The 17,766-nt window shown below is 41.1% G+C and overlaps 1 long non-coding RNA gene across 1 annotated transcript; it reads left to right on the top strand.

The window, feature by feature from the left end:
* Positions 1-3,107: 3,107 nt before the first annotated feature.
* Positions 3,108-15,044, top strand: LOC142601551 (uncharacterized). Its single transcript, XR_012835071.1, has 7 exons — positions 3,108-3,326; positions 5,444-5,540; positions 5,727-5,827; positions 6,899-7,001; positions 12,505-12,678; positions 14,010-14,149; positions 14,253-15,044. It is a non-coding gene; the product is annotated as an uncharacterized LOC142601551 (long non-coding RNA).
* The last annotated feature ends 2,722 nt before the right edge of the window (positions 15,045-17,766 follow it).

The raw sequence follows: 17,766 nt of genomic DNA, 5'->3' as shown, positions 1-17,766 counted from the left end.
CTACTGAGCAGACTCTGGCTCCCTTATCTTCACCTCTGTCCCCTCGGGTATTTGTATACATTGATGAGATCCCTTGAGTCTTCTCTTCTCCTGGCTGAACAATCCCAGCTCTCTCAGTCTCCCCATGTATGGAAGATGCTCCAGTCCCTGAGCCATCTTTGTGGCCCAAGGCTGGCCCCACTCCAGTAAGTCCATATCTTTCTTCTACTGGGGTGCCCAGAACTGGAGCTGTTGAAGGTATACTTACCAGAAATGAGAACCTAAACCTGTTTGTGGACTTGTGCTATCCTTTGAGAAAAGTTTTGTTACCTACGTAAATTATGCAAATTTCAGACTTATTCCAGTAAGGTGTTGCACAATCTCAATATCTGTAGTACTTGATTTGACCTCTTAGCACTAAGCAAAAGACTTTTGAATCCTACACAACAGAAATGTGAAAGCAACCTGGCCTGTTCATGATTAAGTTAGACTTAAACCCACTTGTTCGTAAGTGGGCATCCCTGCAATGGTCAAATGGTGATGTTCATTTTTAATAAACTGAGTAGCGAAGACAGATCATGGATGTCAGAACCACTGATGTAATGATCTGTAGCTGTTTTTCTCTTTTTCCCTATTGGGGCACAGTCCTGAAAGTGGTATCAGAATTTGAAATCAGTGACTGTCTTCCTAGTCACAGGATGGGAAGGTTATTTAGCAAGTCCTGAATCACTCTTGGATTCTGAAATAGTGAAGGCAGAACCCTGGAAACGAAGTTTTGTGTTCTTATGGATAACATACATGAGGAAATGTAATTCTCAGCTTATGAGTACTGTATACAATCAACCTAACTTATGGAAGTTTATTAAAGTGCTATTTTAAGTATTTTTGCCAGAAGAAATATTTTACCTAATTCTTAGAGATAGGTACATTTCAAGCAAAGAGAACAAAGATTAAGTAATCCAGCTGGATTTATTAGACCTCTGTGCCTCAGAGAAATATTGGAAATACTGATATTTAAATAGAAATGTCTCCTAGTAGCACATATTTTAAACTAAAAAAAAAAAAAAATACTAAATCCCTCACCAAGTCAATGGAAACTATCAGTAATTTGGTGAGGCCAAGTGTTTACTTGTAATATGCACATCCTCATTCCAGAAGGGGAATAGTTTTCATCTTCCAGAAGATAAGGACTTGTCAAATTGCTTATCTAGTCTTGGGTGTTCAGAGTGAGACTTGTTCCTTCAGACCTTATTTCTCAATGCTTTTCAGCTGGCGTTTACGACACTTGTAGCATGGAAGTTTTGCTGCCCTCCCACTCTGGGAGCCCATGGGGGAGGTAGGGCTCTACTCAACATGCCAAATATGTCAGGCCCTTTGAAGAGTCAGAGCAGAGGCTGTATTTGAGCTGTCGGAACGTGTCCTTCGAAGGCAGGTTCCCTAGCAGCAATGAAGCATTGCAGTGTGCTTCCCATTCATAGAGGCACATCTGCCGCAAGACATGGTCCTCCTCATGTGACCTCAACTTAGGCACTTGAGGTTTTCATTAGTTGGACAAATTTGATTAGGGCAATTTCTCAGCAATTAAGAAATGCAGGTAAATGCAGCTGTTAGGGCTTTGTACTGGGAAAGAAGGACAGAGTAGTAGTGAAGAAGCTTCAAAAAATACAACATTTGTGTCAGGGTCACTTTCCAGGAATGGACAGAAATGAGACCCTGACCAGCTGACACAGACCCAGCAGGGAGCATGTGAAACACTGTGGATCTCAGCTGTGTAAAAGTCAGAGGAACACATAAAATGTAAGATACTTTAAGCTGGTTTGAGATTAATATTTTCCTCTTGAATACTTGTATCCTGGGTCAATATTACTTAGCTTACTGAAAGCCATCCAGTCATTTGTAATTCCAGTCATTCCTCTGCATTGCCAGTAGGGTACTTGCCAAACTGAAGTCAGGTCTGCGGGGTTGATCACATGGACGGGCAGGAGATGTCCTGCCGGAGAAAGGCAGTGGGCTGCCTTCGCGGGTGTCACAGGGAGGTCAGACGTGCCCTGTTACACACCCAGGGCTTTAGGACTCCGAAAAATGGTATGTGCTTTTACAGATAATTCAACCATCAAAAGCTGCCATGATATTGATTAAATGAAATAAAAATGTGGGAGGAGATCTAAATCAACTTCTAATAAATAGGGAAAAAAATTGTTCTGCAGGCAGCAGGTTATTCCCTATCTGCCTTTTGTAAGTAAGTCCTGGTGCACGTCCTTTGAAAGAATTAGTGTTGGCCAGTATCAAAAGCGGGATACTGTGCTGGGTGAGATTCAGCTCTGACTGTGACTTGTACAGCTTCAATATGGATAAGGAATGGTTTCAGAAGAGCTGCAAGACGTGGTCATATAAATTATTGATACCTCAAAAGTAGGGCAGAGTTAAAGTAATGTCATTGCGCCACTTCCAAAGAATATTTGTAAATCACAGAAGAAAACATAACAGATTATCAACAAATAAGCTTAAGGAGTAGTGGATAAAACTACACTGTATAACTTAAATCCAAGGTGAAAAATCAAATATTTGTTATAGAAGCACTTATTCAGGAAAGCTAAAGCAAAGTGCTCTTTGGAGTATGTGTATGACAACTGAGACAAAAGTTAAGATAAAAACAGAAATACAGTTTTCTAGCCAACACCCATTGCAATGGCTATCTGCAGTAGAAAAGATATATGCATATTTTTTGCAGGGTTGAAGCTTAGCAAAACCTTTCTCTTATTGCTAATGTTAGAATCCTGTTTGTCTGAAATGAGTATTTCTAGTTACATATTCATGGAAGTGCATCCTGAACTCAAATGCGTCATAGCTAAGTGCTTTACTGAATCTAGATGTAAATTAAAATCTTGACAGAGTAAACTGTAAGTTCTTTAAAAATAAACTTCATTTGGAAACTCATGCTTGAGTGAATGATCCCATTTCCCATAAACATCCACTGAAATTTCCAAGTTGCTTGGAAACTGAAATTATTATTGCAAAGCAAAAAAAGAACCTCATTGTGGCTTAACTATTCCACATGTCCACTACGTTGTAATGTCTGTACCAATTAACTTGGTCTTCCATGCTTAGTTTCAGCTTCTAAAATACCTGACTGCGCCGAAGATGTTTCGGCTCTTAGTTGCAAGGAGGTTGAGCTCTTCTGTGGGGAAGTGTGAGTGCACTGGTAAAAGGTGCTGCTGAGGATGGATTTGAGAACAGCACTTCTCTCCTTGTCAAAGGCTGCGAAGCCCCTGTGAAAGGGGGGCTTTTAGGTGTGCAGGAAATGCCCCCTGGCCGGTACAATTGATCACGCCACTTTGGATGATCAGGTGAACTCATTCATTGCGTTGGTTTTTACGTGCTGCATCTTTTAAAAATAATGCTGTTTTCCACACATGTTGTTGGGGGCTAGTACAAAATACCCTGACTGCCGGCTATCTTTTGAATATCAACACAATATGTTTTATAAAAAACATGTAAAATGACTAGGCAATGAAGCAATTAATTGATTTTATGATGAAGCATGAAATCAAATAGACTTTGAGCTAGAGTTGAGAGAAGCTGGTGTCTGATCTGATTAAGATCAGTGTCATTTTCTGCTCGTTAGAGCCCAGAGGCTGCTGGTGAAGAAGTCATTAGTCTTAGTTTAGCGGTCACAGAACAGTTTGGCAGGTTTCACTTAGTGATAGGCAAGGGACAGTTCAGTCTTAGGGGTCGTCAGTGCAGTAGTGGCATGTTTTGATATGGCCAGATTCATATAATGGGGAGAAAAATGGGACTGCAAAAAACTTCATGGGATGCTTTACATTTTGATCACAGAATAAGTTTTTTGCTGAGCTGGAATGGGGAATCAATTGTGTCCTTATGGGTAAACACGTGAGAGTACTTTGTAGAAATGTTAGACATCACTACACTCCTGAGTTTATTTGACTTTAAATCATTTCGATGCCCAGCAAATCCAAAGAAATTTCAGATGCCCAACTACTTTTGCTCTGGGGTGTGGTTTGGTTTTGGTTTATGTTTTCTCCATGGTGTTTTCTAGGCAAACAGTGACCTGGCAAAGAAGAGTTTGAGTGGGCAAGGCTTCTCTGCCTGGGAGACGTTTTGCATGCACATGGTGCCCCATGGACTTGTGCTTACACAATCAGGATGTAGTTGAGAAATATCTTTAAAAAAATTCTTGGATTTATAGAGCAACACACAGAAGTCTCAGCTCCAGGAAGCTGCATTTGTACCATTGAGTAGTAGCCTGGGTGAGGAAATGTTCTTTACCTTGAAGTATAAGTAGAAAGTGTTAACAGAAGAATTTCTAGGAGAGTAATAATTACACTCACCTGATATATGCTACAGAAATCTCTCAGACTGAAGGGGACTATTATGAGAGAGAGCTAAGGAGGATTTGAAATTGCCCTGCACAAGAAAGTCTGGTATTTGCATACAGAGCTTTGCTGATATGTAATGCTCATGTTTCAAGGGTTTTTTTCCTGGGAATCAAAGTCCTTAAAAATCAAGAATTTACAAATGTAGAAATATTTTCAATCTCAACAAGATATTTTAATACTTCAAAGTTCGTAAATTGCACATGACTCGAATTACTGAAATCTCCCAAGGTACTTTGTAACTTCAGTAATTACCCATATTTTCCCATTTTTAGTGCCTTGCAGGGGTGGGCAAGGGGAAAAGTGTCCTTTTTAAAAAAAATCTTTTATAGATATGGTTCCCTTACCCTTCCTGTGAATCATCTACTTTTGAGTGACTCCCACACATCAAGCGGTTCAGCCAGAAAGAAACCTGTAATGTCATCCCTGGATAAAAATGGGAGTCACTGTATTTCCTCTGAGGCAAAGGGAGAGGGAGTTTCCAGTTTTGTTAACTGCCAGAAAGTACATCATGTCAGTCAGCTCAGCAAAATGAAATACGCTAATTGCTGTATGAGCCAACCTGAAATGAAATTTCTTGTAAAATCTGTGTTTCCCTGTTAACTGAAAATGCGTTTCAGTTTGAAATAACCCCAATAAAAAGCTCTTGGTTTGTTCTACGTAGTACATCGTAGATGTATTTAGTCCTTTGCTAAGTTCTTGGGTTTTAGCAAAACTTTGAATGTTGAGTAATATTAATACATCTCTGTAATATTCCACTGATTTTTTTTTCCATTGCATTACTGACTTTAGAAGTTATAACTAAGAAGCAGTATTAAATGTTTTAAATTTTTAGCCGGTGTAGGAAACAGAAAAACCAGCAACATATTAAGCATGGAAAATATCTGTGAATACATTTTGGAAGACAGCTGAAGAGAGCAGTTCTTAAGCAGTCATGTCAAAGGGAAAAGGTATTTTGACAATCAAATACGGCTGCAAAAATTACTCCATTTAAATAATTTCAAGCACATTAATACATTTTTAGATGTGATAAATTTATAGGGATTCTATCCTTCATTTACCCACAGGCTTTTAAATCTAGACTGGATGGGAATTTGCCCTTGACAGACAAGAATGTGGCATTAAGGCTGGGATGTGAACTGTTGCAGCAGACCATTTGCTAAAGTAAGGTAGCTGGCATCTAGCTGTGCTTTTTGAAGGGCAGACCATATGGTGTGTAAGGTGTCAATTGTTTTGTGAAAAGTCCCTCCCAAATAGTAGCACTATTTTAACAGCATAATATGGTAGACACTTTACTATGGGAGAAGCAAGTGCTGTCTCCATAATTCATTGTCTCTTCACTTTTCGCAGGTTAATCAAATTTCAACAGTTCTTTATAGCCGGGTGAAATCATCACAGATCCATTCTATTTAGCTAAGTCATACTCCTCTGTATTCACATTTTGAGCTATGGTGAGTGCAAAACAGTAGGTGAGTGTAATACCGTTTTACAAATGTAATACCATTTTATGCTAGACCTTACAAACAGAACAGCGCTAGCTTCGTTAACAGACTTTCCTTGTTCTTTATACTAAGCAAGAATCCTGAGGGTTTAAAGCGTCCTGCAAATCTGTTAGCCAATATATGCCAGCACGTTTTAAGAAATGTGGCTTTTACTACAGTAGTAATACTCTAATGGTCTCACCTATTTCTTTTTATAGTTAACATTGAAAGTGTGTGTGTATATATATATATATGGATATTTTTTTGCTCTGAAGAAAAATTAACTTCATTCTTAAAAACGTACAAGATAAATCTATGCTATCTATCCAAACTCACAGTTGGAAACTATTGGTCCTTTTTTGGGAATCCTTTGCATCCTATAAAATGTGAAAGATGTGTACTAGCTAGCATGCTCACATTCAGAAATTCTGCTTTTGTACTTCTCACCAAAATCTACCAAATATCCTTTTCTCCAAACCAGCGAAAGTTTAGCAGTGTATTTTTTAAACTTCTATTAACCGTGAAATTTATTTGTCAGTATAAGCACCCAGAAAAAACATAGATTAGTTTTGGAAACTAAATCTAAACCCCAGGCTAAGTTTGCTAGGTACTTACTTCTCATACCTTGAAGCTAAAGGTTTTTTGGAATACATTTTTGTAACAGTATTTGTAAAGCTAAAATTATCAGTTTGCTGGCACCTGGTTAAGTGTGCTGAGTCACCACTCTTAAACAAAAATACTTTATAATAATTAAAGTAAATTTTATAAACCAGAAAATGTTCTACGTTTTCACAGTTTTGACTGTAGTAGATCTTTTAATGAGCCAATTCCTTAAACCAAACCAGTGGCTGTAATCTTTCTGCTGCAAAAGAAAAAAGATGCCTTTATCGACTTCTCCTCTTTGATTTTAATTCTTCTTTTCAATTCTGCTGGAGATGCATTTTGCCTGCAGTCTTTTCATATGATGCATGACATCATTAGGAAATACCATGTCCAGAAGCAATCATATGGTATCAGCTCATGCTTATAATTCCTTTCCAGATGTGACCACTTTATTTAGGTGGATGTAGAGCAGCTGTGGGATTGGATGAAAGAGTTAAGAAATCCTGTGGAGAAAGCAGGAGGTTCTCCAGGTGACCCAAAGGTAATGGTGATCAGGGGGTGGGGAAATGCTTATGCCGGGAAGAGACTGTAGAAGTCATTATACATGCCAAATCTGTCAAGACTAATAATTAGTATTAGCAAAGATGTTAGGCAGTTATCATCAGATCACAGTGAAATAGTGACAGCAAGTTTAACAAGATGTTTATGTAGTTAATCCTTTGGTTGATGTATGGTTTACAAAGTGCTACAACAGTAATGAAAATGTCATGCCTTCAATGAGGCCACTTAAATGAAATCAAAACAAGTCGGTGCACGGGTAAAATTGAGGTTGTACAATTTTGCACGGTGCCTCGCTACGCACCGTGCTTTGTCCCTGTAAGACCAAAACAGGATCAGGGAGGTCTGAAATGAGAGGTGCTGAAAGAAACAAGAAACAGGGAGAAGACACAGCCTCAGCTCCATCTCAGGCCATGCTGCTCAGAGGCAGCCAGGGTGGAGGTGGCTCTTGCACTGAAAAGTCGGCTCTGAAAGACAGTGCCTGGGAGGGAAATGGGTCTGGGGGCGGCTGTCTTGGCTCTGTGGGTGACCAAGGCCACAGGTCAGCTTTGGCAGGCAAGACAGGACGGTGGAGATGGCATGCTTGAGTCACAAGCCCGGTTTCCCAGGCCAAGATGTGCCTCAGGGAAATTCTTCATCAAGCTAGAAGGACAGACTGAGGTTAGGTTTGTTCTAAGTGTTGTCATGTGTGTGTTTTTCTTTTCTAGCTTTTTCATGCTCGAAATCCAAAATTTAAACATTGACCCTATTGAATAAACTTGGGGCTTTTTCTTTTATTTATTTTTTTTTCTCTCCAGCATTTAAAGTCAAGTCAGGTGACTCATGGGTTAGGCCTTCCTAAGCTCCAGGGCATGTGTTTCCCATACCACTTATGGGTAGGAAAGCTGCTTTGGGACTCAGTGGTATTATCGACACACAATGTGAAACAACTCCCAGGAGGACAGTCCCTCTGACTCCAGGCAGTCAGATGCTGGAAGAAGTTTTCCAGTTGTTGGGAGGCTGAAGCACGCCTGGGCAAAGACCAATGGGACCTCCTACGTCAGCCGCTTAACCCTCTGTGGTCATGCTTAGCCAGTGCGAGGAGCCTCCCCTAGCAGAGGGGAAGAACCACGAGTGGCACCCAGCAGCAGACAGTGGAGACAGCCTCTCAAGGGCCTGTGTCACATCCCCACCCAAACAGGGACAACTGCAGCTGACCCGGTTATCGCAATCTACTGTGTTCTAATTAACTGAGCAGCTGCAGCTATGCTGCTAGCCTGTTTCAGCTGCAAATTATCATGTGTGAAAATACATTGAAAAGGAGATCTGGATATGCGATGGATCAGGAGCAAAGACATGAGCAGCTTGTGTTGCTCAGCTGAGTCAGGACCTCATGAGGCTCTGGTAACACTGTCAGGCGCTAGTGCTTCCCTGTTTCCTGAGAGGCATTCCCACTGCCAGATGGTCCTTCAGGATCAGTACGTCATAGACATCCAGCTGCCTGCACAAAACCACGTTTCTTCACCATCCAGTGTCGCTGGGATCTAGAGAGCCTGGAATATTCTGATCAAATCTCCATTTATCAACTCTTGTTGCTGTTAACTCGCAAATCATTTTGGATGCAAACAGTTTGGTCGCACCAAACTACATCCTCAGCTATCATCTCTGTGATCATTATTTCAAATCTCTGTGTAGGTATCCACAGCTACAAAGGAGACAGAAAGCAGAGGTTTTTCTGTCATTCCATTATAAGCCCTGTATAAATACGACCCTTTTGGCCGATTCATGCTTGAGAGGGCTGCTTTCTGAAGAGCAGCAATAAAAGACATACAAAGACGTGACATCCTGTATTTGAATAGTCTTCGCCTGTTTCTATGTTTGACCATATTCTTTCCTACCCCTTAGTTCCTTCTCCAATCTGCTGCTCATTTCTGCTTGTCGCAGTCAGACAGAGGTTGCCTTGTGCTCTCATTTTTTTCCTTATGATTCCTTTGTGTAATGACTTTCACTTCTGTCTCCAGCTTACCAGACCAGCCAACTGGTAATTCATTTCTTATTTTCATTTCTTTCTCCCCCTTTACCTACCAGGTGGCCTTTTTTTGGCTAGCTTTTCAAAGGCTTAATCTGCTGGCCATTTCATCTGGTACTTCAGTTCCTTATGGTTACCTTTTGTAGCTCTGATCTTAGACCCATGACCCTCATCTGAAGGATTCAGTTGTCAGTGGTCCAAGACCTTGCTGTGATACAGCACAGTTCTAAAACCTTGGCTCAGACTTCTGAGGAAATTGCTTAATTGTGAGAAAGTACAGAGACGAGAGCCACGTGAGATAAGAAAGGTAAAACTGCAGGCAGAGGCAAGATTAGCAGCTCAAGTGTTCAAGAAAAAAAACCACAGTGATATGAAGAGGTATAAAACCAAAGGAGAGGATGGGGAGCTGGAAGTTGGTAGGTCAGCAATATCAAGGACCAGCCTGCCCAAGGTGTGACGGAGGCTGGCCCTTCCCCATCTGCCCAGCAGATCCGGTGGCAAAGGCTCAGGGGACATCTAACCAAGAGGGGAAAGCCTATTAATCCTTACCCTAGTAGCTCTTCAATCCTAGCTAGCTATTGAATGTATTAGCGAGTACGTAACCATTTTGTACTTTAAAGTTGCCTAAGGGCTGCTCACTGAGCTTCTTGGTAAAAGTTGCCCGGAGAGGGAGAGCTACACAACACATACAGGTTTTTGTCTCGCTTCTAAAACCTGCAAAGCAGTGCCACGAAACATGAGCTGTAACGATTTGTTGTTGTTGTTCCACAGCCAGTTTCTTGTGGCCTAATGTATTACGTCGGCACTGTGAAGTTGCCAAAACCCTTCTCTCAGGACGTTGGTTGTTACTGTGCGCTCTCCGTACGAAACCTGACCTGAGCAGATGTCGCTGGTGATGGAATGAAGTACTGTTTTCCAGTCACTGAATACAGATTTAGGGCAGCAGACTAGATATCCTGAGGGATCCCGGGCTCTGCTGACTTGGGTTTATCTAACCTTCGTGCTGAAATTCAGAAGCCCTGAGCGAGTAATCAAATATTTGGTTCCTAGCACAGCGCATTACTCTGCAATAACTTGTAATTCCTTTTGGCAATTAATTGTACGAGCCTAAATTGCCACTTTTGCAAGCACCTCAGTATCTGCTCAGGGTATGTTGATTCCTGGAAAACGTGTTTCCTTCAAAGCTGGTGATAGATTCTCATTTTCTGTCATGACTGTTAGCTACTGCAACACCCAAAAGCCCCAGCAGGGCTTAATGAGAACAAATCTGTGTTGGGCAGGCTTAAATTTGGGGATTAGGTGGGGGAAAAAGTGAGCAGAGTGAAGAAATTAGAAAAAGAAGGGCCAATACTCTCAAAAAAAGGGCTAACAGTGATTTGTTCCCAGAAATAGCTCTCAGCAGCAGTGTGAAAACACAGTAAGGCTGTGTTTTAAATGCATGCGTGAAGATCAGTGCTGTAGACCAACCTCTGTTCTCACTAACCTAACGCAAAAATATAAACCCAAATGAAGCTTGTGATATAACAGTATAATTTAGTTCCACGATTTAAGGAAAGTAATTTGTTACTCAGGTCCCAATGGCTAAAGGAGACACTGACAGGAGGAATAACAAAACTGAATTTATATGAACTTAATGGTGTACTTGGACAAATACTACAACATTAAACATACCCAAGAGCTCACAAAGCTATGTTGTCTGCCCGACAGAATCTGCATTAGGCACTGTCTGCTCTGGTCCCTCTGAAGCAAATTCGGTAAATTATTCTTCTATTCCAGTTATAAAAATGAATGGTTCCAGTCATTCCTTGAATGATGGCAATACACTGTTTTAACTGATGGAGTGGACAAGAGAGAATTGGATGATTTATCTGGATCTTTTCCATCTCTGAATTTTTGGTTTCTCACTGTTCTACTCCTTTCTTTTCATCTGGAAATTAGTTTGGGTAGAATTATAGCTGTTGCTAAACCTCAAAGACATGTGCCTTGCTGCCAGAGTGTATATCTGACAAAGAAGCATTTAGTTCCTTTGCTTTGTATCATTTGGGGAAAAGATGGGGGAGAATACTTGGGAGAATTGGGAAAAGCTTGAAAAGAATAAGAGAAATGAAGAATTTATTTAATACTGTTTTCCTGTTATCCTACGCAGTTATATTTCTTGAATTTAACTGTAGCAAATCTTACTTTACAGTCTAACATCCCCTTATGTTTCTGAAAGAGCAAAAAATGTTTTCTTCTCTAGGCCAGCCTTCTCCTGAGCTGAACATTCAGATGGAGAGTTCAGAACTGCAGTTGCCAGAAGAAATGATCAGTAAAGGCACACTTAACTTCAGCAATGAGAATTAGTCGTTATATTAGGAATTTTTTTTTTTAATTGAAATGAATTTTTATCAAAGTGCGTGTATATGCATGCACATGCATGCAGGCACTCCCAGCAGTTTAGGGTGCATAATCTGACCTGTTTATAGCTCTAATCCAAAATTTTCTGTAATATTTATGCATAAAATTGTGGTTTAAACACCCCCACTCTATTTAAAATGCTTAAAGGAAATATGAACCCTGTTTCAGATATACCTGAAATGGTCCTCAAAGTAGCCTTACGTTATTCACCATATCTCCTGACAAAAATATTTTAGCCTGTTGTTTTAATATCTCATTCCATCTGTTTCTCTCTCTGCCCTGCAGTTTTGAGCTTTGGGGAAGAAATATCTATCCCTGAAACCATCTAGAGCTGATAGCTGCTTTTACATTTTGGATAGCCCTTATTCGCTGTGTGTTTGGAGGGAAAAAAAGTTTAATTTTAAAGCTTTCTTCATGAACTATTTCTAGAGGAAACAAAGATCCGTCTTTTTCTCGGGGAACATGTACCTTTGTGTTTTGGTTTCTGTGAGAAATGTGGGGAAGCAGCTCTGGAAGCAGCAGTTCTGGCTTATGGCTGTTGCAAAGGGAAGGAGGACACCAGCTGGTCGCAGACGCCCAGACACCTGAGTCCTACACCTACTTCCTTCATGGTGTTCATCAAGTCTCTTCACATGTCTGCCCTGCCCTCAGGAAAGGGGTTTTATCTCAACTGCTGGATTTTAGCGAAGTGCCAGATTTTCAGTAGTATCTATTTTGCTGAAAAAGGTAAGTGCGCCCTGATGACTTCTGTACCAGATGGGATAGGGATTACAGAAACTCACGTGGCATTAGACCAAGAAAAGCCCAGAAATGGGCTCAGCCCATAACAGAGAAGAGATTATAGACCAGAGATTGTATGGTGAAGGGAAGAACAGGGGTTTGAGTAGCCTTTTTTTGTTGTTTCTTCTGGGAAAAAAGTGTGAATTTAAGTCTTAAATTTCTTTCTAAGGTGTTTCTTCCAAATCCTGTTTCTTTTTTTTTTTTCTGGAGCAGAATTGAAATTTGTGAAGATAAAAATCACAGAAGATCCTGCCTGAAAGAAAGATTAGATAATTTTGAGTTTGTTTTTCTTTAATTTTAGCACCTGCATTTGAAAACCAGTCTCAGATAGACATGTCAAATTGTCATCCAGAAGGTATTACTGATGGCTTATTTTGAGATCAGAGGTGAAATCCAAGTTTCTTCTCACTTAAGGATAAATGTATTGTTATGCATCTAATTCAGTTACTGGACACTATTGCTTCTGTTTTCTGAGGTAAGAATCAACAGTGTTTTTTGTATTTGCCACTGAGTCTTGAAGATCTTTAAGACAAGACTCTAAACAACATTTTGAAGGAGTTGGTAGTTTAAATTCCATTTCATTCTGGGTCAGCCTTTATTTTAGGACGATTTTATGTGAAAAGCAATTCAAAACACAGGATTATTTGGTCTAAAATGGCTGAAGGAATTGTTATTTATTGGGTTTTGCATCACAGTACATCTTGAGAGCTTGTGAAATGCATTACTATCTCATACCCTTAATTTTAATGGGAACTGGATTTTAGTTCCCCTGTTTTTGAGAGTTGGCTGGGGGGAACAGATCACAACGAAGGGACCTGCAGACGTGGAACTGGTGTCTGATCACCGAGGTGCTGCCTGTCAGTCAGGGCAAAGCCCAAGAAGGTCACGTCACACGTGCTTCCATCGCCGTGCTCTGCAAAGTGCCACAGTTAGAACACGTCAGACCATTACCTGCCAGCACACCGCCTGGAGCACGCAGAGCCGATGTCGCTGCATCACCAGGGACCGTCGGAGCTGCGTTAGGTGCCGTGGTGGATCCCCTGGAGCTGACACTTAACAGGGCAGAGCACTTTCTGCTAAGTGGTTGGGGCGGTAGCACAGCTGCTGCTGCCTAACATGTATTCCTTCTGGATTTTAACAGCTGTCCCTGTGGCTCTTCAAGGACATGCCGGTCGTAGTTACTTTGCATCCACGTATATTCTTCCCTCCTTTAGCATACAGAAACTGAAGACCTATGAAGGCTTCCTTGTTCCTGCGTGTGTCTCTTCAAAACGGTGTTTGAATTAGCGAACCAGTACCAGGTTTGAGGGTTTGGGTGTTTGTTTTTTTTTTTGTCCTCATTACCAAAAGCCCTTGTAAGCGTTGATAGGATTCCGATGCATTCAGCTTCCAGGATGACATTCTCCAGGTCAGCTTTTTGCACAAAAGGATTTTGTTTTAAGAATTTAAAGTGTGAAAATGTTTCCGTTTATAGAAATAAGTCACCTTTGACCAGAAATGGAAAACTTCAATATTAGAAGATCACAGTACAACAAAAAAAAGGTCTGTGTGGCTGTCGCTGCCATGACTTTGACAGCAAAAGTTGTGACTTTTAGGGTTTTTCCATAAGTTATTGGAGAAGACATTGTGATTGAATGGGGCCAGAGGAAAACTTGTGAGTTAGTAAAAAATAAGAATGTCTTTCCTCTAGAAAATTGTGGTATCACAAAATGTGTTTTTTAAACAAAATGCATGTTAAAAGTAAAAATACTGTACTTTGTTTACTGAAAGTTTGTCAAACACCCATAATTTGGGGTTGGTTTACAGGATTGGTGGCACAGCAAAGATGTTGATTCGAGGACCCTGTTCCAGGACAGATCCGTTTCCATTCAGTTCAAACAGCCTTTCCAGAGGGTGCCTAACAGTGCTAGGAGCAGCAAGCAAGAGCCAGGACTCCTGTCCCCCAGGTGAGTGTCTCCCCAGGGGACTATGAAGTTTAATTCCTCTTTCCTTAACCTCTGGCCCTTTGACACTTGCATTACTTCCTCTGCTGTTGTCTGTCTCCAACAGAGATGCTCCTTGGCTGTGGCTTGGTGCCGAGGCCCCTCTCCCTCCACGGCCATGAAGACTGCAAGATGTGGCTAAAAATCCTCTGCCGTACCTGAGAAAATGAATGTCCTCACCTGAGGAATGAGACTGGGAGTGGATCTTGACTGGGCTGTCCTTTCCACAGAAAGGACTCTAAGAAAGGATGAAGCTGGGATGAAAAGTCACGGCTGAGTCCTGGTAACTCATTTCTGCTGGTGGAACACGGGGATAGGAGGGATATCGGCCCCTGTGGGGTAAGGGGGAGGAGGCTGGGAGAAGGGGATAGCAATTATGCCAAAGCCCCTGTTCCAGCAGCGGGCACCACCTTAGGTATCTCCAGCTTCTCCCTCTCAGAGTGACAGCAAGCAAGGGTTTCTGTAGGCTTGGCATAAGCAAAGAAGAAAGAAAAGACAAATGCATAATTACATTCCACCGTTGGCATTAACATATGCCCTCTGTTAGTTGGGGAGGAGAAGAAAAGAGTCAAGCTTGTACAGCTTTACACTTTTGCTAGTGAAATGACCTGCACATAAGACGTATCCTAGATAAGCAGTGCCATGTCATCATCTTTGTCCCTCTTGAGTGAACTGTAACAGTGAGACACGCATTCCAATCCTGTGATTGAGCCTAACCTGTACCTTGATGTTAACTGGCTTAATTCATATCCTAAAGCTTAGGTTATACTTTAGATGTTCAGCTGTTGAAAAATTGTTGGTTTTCCATGATGAGTAACCCTACCTGAGAAGCACTTGACTAGGCAATTTCTTGAGAGCTTTTCTAAGCCCCTAAGTTTCTGTAGCTCTTTCATTCACAAGAGAAGCTGGCCTGGCCCATGCTAACTCTTTGTTTTTCCTTGCAATTAAGATGTTTCAGTGGCATGTGAAATATGTGAAACTTTTCAGAGTTGTCAGAAGCTCAATAGGATGACATTGACTGTTTGCACTGCAGTTTATAACAATCCCGAGATTAATTCCCGGATCAACCTTGTAGCTATTTTAAACCACTGGAAGATACAGATTGCTGAATTAATCCATTTTGCTCATTGGCATATGATTCTGTTCCCATTTTTTATTTCACTCTTTCTTATTTTACAGCTCAAAACACATTTCCAAACATGTCTCTGTGTCATCCCGAAATGAACGTGTGACTGTAGATTATCCATCAATCTTTGACAGCCCATCCTTTCTTCTGGTCCAATGGCAAATCTGGAAAGGGCTTTGGATGCTCTTTCTTTTCCTTTTAAAGCTAGAATACACCAGTTCAGTGGCCATGTATTTCTCTTTCATTACACTCTCTTCTTTTTGCCAGTTTTTTTGGGGTTTTGTTTGGTTTGGTTTGTCAATATTCATGCTCTGCTCGCCTTGTTTTGCACTCTTCAGCGATCATAGCATCGGTGGCCACAAGTATGGCCATAATTCCTTAAGAGGACTGAGATCCCTGACACAACTGTGAGAGAGGCAGAGTGCGAAACTCGCTCCCATCCCATTGTATCCGTAGCCTGGGGGAGCTTTTTGGTGCTACTCTGCTTCCTTTGCCATTCTAGGTAATAGTCCTTAATGTACGCTGAATTTAGCCTGCTTTGCTACCCTGCATTGCTAGCGTTTCTGAGGAGCTGGTCAGGGAGGCTGTTGTCAGACCCATGTGCCCTAGGAAGCAGCACTTGTGCGTTGTCTGTTGGATGTGAAACACCTTTGAACCTTGCTGTGTTGCCAGAAGTCATGGGGGGTTTTTTTCCAGAGTGCCTATGTGCAGGCTGCAATGAAAGAAAGATGATGTTGGTGAAGGCTCGGATGATTGACCACTGGGTCTGGCTTTGTGCCTGGATGTTTACAGTCAATCTCTGCTCTCTCCCTGTCCAGCAAATATAACACTCGAGCATTGCAAGGAGAGGGGCCATGGGTTGTGAAGGCACCTCGTGCTGAGGCAGGTGCCCCGAGGAGATGGCTCGTGAGAATGGCTGCCCTGGGTATGGCAGGTCTGCGAGATCTGATGATCTTCATCATCAGTGGTAACTGGAAAAATACTAGCAGATTTTTCCCAACAACTGCTCAGTCCAGGATTCAGCACCAGTTCCAGCTGTTGACAATTACGCTCTCCCTGTAGCTTTGCTTGGATGCTGCGTTTGTCACATCAGATCTAACCTGTTAAACAGATGCTGCTTTTTGCTCCAGCAGGGATGCCTTTAGTGACAGATAAAATGATTTCGGTGTATGGTAGATAATGTCCTTCAATTTGTTAAATTTGCCAACTGCTTTGGGAGCCTGTGGGACAAAAGGTGTCACAGAAATGTAAAGTGCTATTATTCATTGTAAACTACTCTGTTCCATTTAAAAAAAAAAAAAAAAGTGTATATTTTCTGCATTTTATGCAATGTTTGGTTGGTTTCTTTAAATCCTGGCATGGAACTACGATCATTAGTCCCTTGGCCTAGGATCTCAACTACCCTCAGAAAGGAAGTTTTTCTGACCTTTGTTAGTTTTTAGTTTTTTAGTTCCTTGACCAATCTGTTTTCTGTGACTAATTTTAAGGCACTGATTTTCAGTGCTTTTTACCTAACACATCAGGAGTTTAGGCAGGCAAATGCAGTTCGTAATGCTCAGTGAGTCCCAATATTTTGCCTGGTTGTACTCGATTGATTTACCATATTTTCCCATGTCCCAGGATTAATTACAAACAGCTGAAATAGGCTTGACAAAGAACTAATCCTGGTGTGAGCGTAGGGGGAAGAAAGATGTGCAAGACAGCAGTCCAGTAAACCTCTAGCTGGAGGCTTAGTTGCACCCAAACTCCACCATTCATGGAGCCAAGTCAAACCGTCAATCAAAACCCCATCAGTCTAAACAAGTCTGAAGCTTGAAAAAGTTTGCTTTAGTTGGCATTTGACTTTCCCTTAGTATCCAATTCTTAGCTTTAATTAGAATATCTCACACAAAATAGGGTTCATTTTGAGTCCAGTTCCATGAGGTATTGTGTGTAGTGGCCTGACCTCAGAGAAGGTTCAGCTCCAACTTGCAGATGTAGGAAAGAACAACATGAGCAAAGCGAGTAGTTCCTCAGAAAGGACATCTGACCTGACAAACTGTTCTTTCATTGTTTCAGAGAGCAGCATTTCCACATTTCTGTAAGTAAAGAAAAAAAGGGAACCTGCCTGTGGATGTTGGAGGGCTGACCATTTCTCATGTAGCCTCAAAAAATACTTAAAACACACAAACAATAAAATATGCTATCAGTCAACAAATTATGAATCGACATATTTTGAAACTACAAAGACAGTATATAGTACTTCTGAAACTGTATATGAATTTTCCTCTGAAAACCGATGTTTATGGAAAAAGTTGTGAGCAAAAAACTTTGTGCCTCATGATATATGTAGAATATTAACATAATATTTTTAAGGGCAACAAAGGTAATCTAATGGATCACATAATTTAGGTAATAGAGAGATGCAATGAACAAAGAAAGACATAACTATGTAACTATTAAAATGTCTATAGTA

Source organism: Balearica regulorum, chromosome 4 (assembly GCF_011004875.1).
Source record: "Balearica regulorum gibbericeps isolate bBalReg1 chromosome 4, bBalReg1.pri, whole genome shotgun sequence".
Lineage (NCBI taxonomy): Eukaryota > Metazoa > Chordata > Aves > Gruiformes > Gruidae > Balearica > Balearica regulorum.
The sequence above is the reverse complement of the archived record's forward strand: the minus strand, read 5'-3'. Positions and strand labels throughout refer to the sequence as shown.